The 4,938-nt window shown below is 34.6% G+C and overlaps 1 pseudogene; it reads right to left on the reverse strand.

The window, feature by feature from the left end:
- Nucleotides 1–965: 965 nt before the first annotated feature.
- LOC130828855 (mediator of RNA polymerase II transcription subunit 11-like) lies at nucleotides 966–1,786 on the reverse strand (annotated as a pseudogene).
- Nucleotides 1,787–4,938: the final 3,152 nt, after the last annotated feature.

Raw genomic sequence — 4,938 nt, forward strand, 5'->3', positions numbered from 1 at the left:
GCAAATGCTCATGAGAGTCAAATATTCTTGACAAATAACTAGAAGTTTGAATCAATGAATAAGGTAACTATGGCTAAGGCTTAAACGTAGTAACAATTAGTCCCATGCGAAAACTTGAGCCCATTCCTTACATTATTGGTAACTTGAAGACGGAGAATGTATAGTTCATAGTGCAATATTGTAAGGTAGCCCTTTGCAGTCAGGTGTTAATTACTTTATTCTATATCATCTTTACCTTCACCTCACCCATGGGAAAAAAAATGCAAAGTTAGCTCAAGGATTAGTGAGTTCTGACTTAAAAGATACCCAGAACCGATGTACTCCCTTTTTATATGGAATGTAGATCCATGAAAATCATGATCTCACATTACAGACATAATGTAACTTCAAATTCTCCACATTAGCCATTGCTCACATAATGATAGTCAAAATTCTTATGTTAACTAGGCTCCTTGCTTTCACTCTCTTCTTTCCTCGAACTATACATAATCATGTATGTTCATTGTAATTATGTATGTTAACTCGTAGAGTTAAATTCTTAACAGAGTGGACAAGCAGATTGTTGGATCCATGAACTTCAAAAGCACTATATCTTCAAGTGTCTAAAGTAATAATATACACATTGTGTATAGGGCCACATGTATCAATTCCCAACCTAGCTGAACCAATAATTGTCAACTTGCGAATAACTATTTCCTATCATCTGACAAGAAAAAACCGGAGCCACTATTGCAATACTGCTAATCAAAGCCAATATGGGCTGCTTAGAGATCAAAAGACATCATAACAAGGTACACTTTTGCAATGCACTAACGCAGGAAGCCATGACCTTTATAGCAACCACAATTCATTGTCTAATTCTAAATGGTATTAACCAACACAAAAGTACATCATACAACAGTCGAAATTCTCTAAAAAGTAAATATTAGAAGCAGAACATAGAGCACCTTAGATTTAGATTATTGTTATGCAGAACCTTGATATCTGTTAGTAGTCTCTTCCATCTTATCAAGCTGAGAAATTACACACTCCAGCTTCTTGCAAGAAATCTCACTCGATAATCTTGCTCTGTAATCACACTTCTCAAATGGTCGATATTCACATGCGCTCTTGATCTCTTCACGTAGTGTTACTTGAATATCCTATCTTGCACAGGCAAGCCAAAGAATGTGTCTAGATCATCAACATTTTCACCACAAAAAGACATCATACATACAAAGCTACCTTTTTTGAGAGCAATGTCATACACTTTAGCCATTTAAAAACACTTTTTTAGAAATATTTTTCATTGCTAGAATCTGACAATCATAAAATCCAAAAAATGGCGTAGGATTGCAAGTTCATTTATTTTGGAACACGGAATCCTAATTTAATTCACAATTTGCTTCGAAACCCCAAAATAACACCAAAAGCAGCACCAAATTTGTAAGAAAAATTTTCTTTGAATCAAATTTACACGAAAGTATTGAGACAATATTAATTTAGATGTACAAGTATAAAAAAAGACACCTTGATCATTTTCATAAACTCGCCACAATGGTTGTTCAGCAGTTCCTTGCGGGGGCCAGCTGGATTTGCAATTTCGTCCATGACTCCTCCTGCAAGCTCTAAAACCCTAACTATTCTCTGCATTTAAAATTATTTTTGGTCAAAGAGATTGAAAATTTAAATTGAATGGAAGAACGGATAAAGAATTAAGAAAAATGAATGAATTTAAATTCACCTTCTAAACATTTTGAAGGCGTTGGAGAGAAGTGTTTTGACTTGGTGGTGAATCCACGTTCATGGCGACACTCTCTGTGATACAAGTAGGTCTAATTGATTTATTAAATTGCAATCTATATTTAAAGAGTTGATTTTTTTCTTAACTAATGTGGGAAGGATGGTCATGGGGCGGGTCTAGCCAAATCCGAACCCAAACCATTAATTTTTGATGGATCCAGAACCTAAGAGTTTGAAATATTTAGAGCCATATCTAGACCCGTCAAGTGTGGTGGGTCTAGGGTCCTAAATAGGGGTGTTCATAACCGGGTACTCGATTTGTCGGGTACAAGATAAATCGGATCGGGACACCGTGTATTGTTGATTTTTATAGGTTTATTATCATTTGGATTGAAGGTTGGAGCATTGATATTGTTCCGTGTTGCCATGTGGGTCTTGCAAACCCCAATATGATGGCCTCTAGTCACATACGTTTAGGTATTGTGACTTCACTGGTTTGATACCCCAGTGGGTTTAGTTCCCAGAGGAAGGACCATCTGTATATGGTTGCTATACGGGGGTATGATCATGCTTAACCATTGGGCGCCGGTATGGCCCATCACCGCCCTTGGTTGAGGTGTTGCCATGTGGGTCTTGCAAACCCCAATATGGTGGCCTCTAGTCACATATATAGATATTTGAAAACGGTTAAGCTCTTGATTCAAGTGATACCGAGAAGTTATGAAGTCGAAAAGAAGTGAAGAAGACGGAAATGACAGTGAGAAGTAGGAATTGATGTTTAGTGGTTATGATTAGCACCTGGAGTGTTGTGAAATCACCCTCATATTATGACATACTCTATTGATACTAATTATGCCTTATTATGACATGATGTTAGTTTTTGACGTGTACATGTTTGATTTGTTTGAAATGGCTCTTTCTATAATGGCCCTGTGATGATACGTTTGATATTCCGTATTAAGCAGCAGCCAGCAGGGAGATCATAAATACACTTAATTAGGTTATGGAGTCTCTCTTACATTGTGTATGAGGGATCAAGTGCGTAACTTATGTTTATAATAATGTTTTCATGGGTTTTAACCCCAAGTTTTTATTTTGTTGGGTTGTATATGTTTGAGAGGCATGCGACCTCCATTTGGAAAAGATTATTTCCGCTGCATAATTTTCTAGTTTGTAGGTTTTATTTGATTTTATTTTTTTAAGTTTTGTCTTTTGAAACTCAAGTGTTTATATTGGAACCACGATCCATGCTTGACATGATCTTTGGAAAAGCTGGCGATAAATCATTCCGCCGTGGTATAGTTTTGATAGGCCGTTGATGCCTTTACTTTATTAGATTCTAAATAACCTTTATCTTTCTACAAAGGTGCACAGTTTTAGAGCAGATGTTGCTGAAATTTCCACTAACATTTTAAAAGTATATTATTATTTTATTTATTTTACTTTAATGTAACACCCGAATTTCTTCCCGTCCTTTTGGGTTTAGGTTTCGTACAAGGGGTCGAAAATTCAGGGGTGTTACACTTTTCCTCCCCAGACCCTCACTAATTTTATAAAAATATTATTTAATTATTTGTAGTTCTCTTTTTTTTTCACTAGCTTGTTTTTCATCATCATCATCATACCCAGTATTTCCCGCGCCATAAGATACTATGGTCAGGGTCTGGGGAGGGAAAGTGTAACATCCCTGAATTTCCGACCCCTTGTACGAAACCAAAACCATAAAGAACGGGAGGCAATTCGGGTGTTACATTAAAATAAAATAGAAAAAAATAATAATAAACTTTTAAAATGTCAGTGGAAATTTCGGCAACATCTGCCTTAAAACTGTGCACCTTTGTAGAAAAATAAAGGTTATTTAGAATCTAATAAAGTAAACGCATCGACGACCTATCAAAACTATACCACGGCGGAATGATTCATCGCCAGCTTCTCCAAAGATCATGTCAAGCATGGATCGTGGTTCCAATGTAAACGCTTGAGTTTCAAAAGACAAAACTTTAAAAAAAAAAAAAAAAAACCTACAAACTAGAAAATTATGCAACGTAAATAAACTTATACAAATGGAGGTCGCATGCCTCTCAAACATATACAACCCAGCAAAATAAAACTTTGGGGTTAAAACCCATGAAAACATTATTATAAACATAAGTTACGCACTTGATCGCTAATACGCAATGCAAGAGAGACTCCATAACCTATTTAAGTCTATTTATGATCACCCTGCTGGCTGCTGCTCAACGTAAGACTGAATATCAAACGTATCATCACAATCACAGGGCCATCAAAGAAACATCCATTTCAAACAAATCAAACATGTACACGTTAGAAACTAACATCATGTCATAATAAGGCATAATTGGTATCAATAGAGTATGTCATAATATGAGGGTGATTTCACAACACTCCAGGTGCTAATCATAACCACTAAACATCAATTCCTACTTCCTACAGTCATTTCCATCTTCTTCACTTCTTTTCGACTTCATAACTTGTATTACTTAAACCAAGAGCTTAACCGTTTTCAAATATCTATCTATATATGTGACTAGAGGCCACCATATTGGGGTTTGCAAGACCCACATGGCAACACCTCAACCAAGGGCGGTGAGGGGCCATACCGGCGCCCAATGGTAAAGCATGATCATACCCCCGTATTAGGGATGTTCAAAACGGGATTCCGGGTCGACCTGAATCCAGAAAACCGGGTACCCGGTTTTTCGGATACTTAAAATTCTGATCCGGTTCCGATCCGGTTTAAATCGGGTACCCGGAATTGGAAACCGGATACCCGGTTTTGTTAAAAACATATTTTAATTACCCATTAATCATTACATATAATATATAAATATATATATATATATATATATATATATATATATATATATATATATATATATATATATATATATATATATATATATATGTATATATATATATATATATATGTATATATGTATATATATATGTATATATGTATATATATATGTATATATGTATATATATATGTATATATATATATATATATATATATATATATATATATATATATATATATATATATATATATATATATATATATATATATATATATATATATATATATATTTAAGATTAGGAAGACCCTACAAATGAATAATCAGATGTTCTTTTCTTTGCAGAAAGATTATTAATGTAACAAAATGAGAAAAGGTATAAAGCCTTTCCTACATATCA

Source organism: Amaranthus tricolor, chromosome 12 (genome assembly GCF_026212465.1).
Source record: "Amaranthus tricolor cultivar Red isolate AtriRed21 chromosome 12, ASM2621246v1, whole genome shotgun sequence".
Taxonomy (NCBI): Eukaryota; Viridiplantae; Streptophyta; class Magnoliopsida; order Caryophyllales; family Amaranthaceae; genus Amaranthus; species Amaranthus tricolor.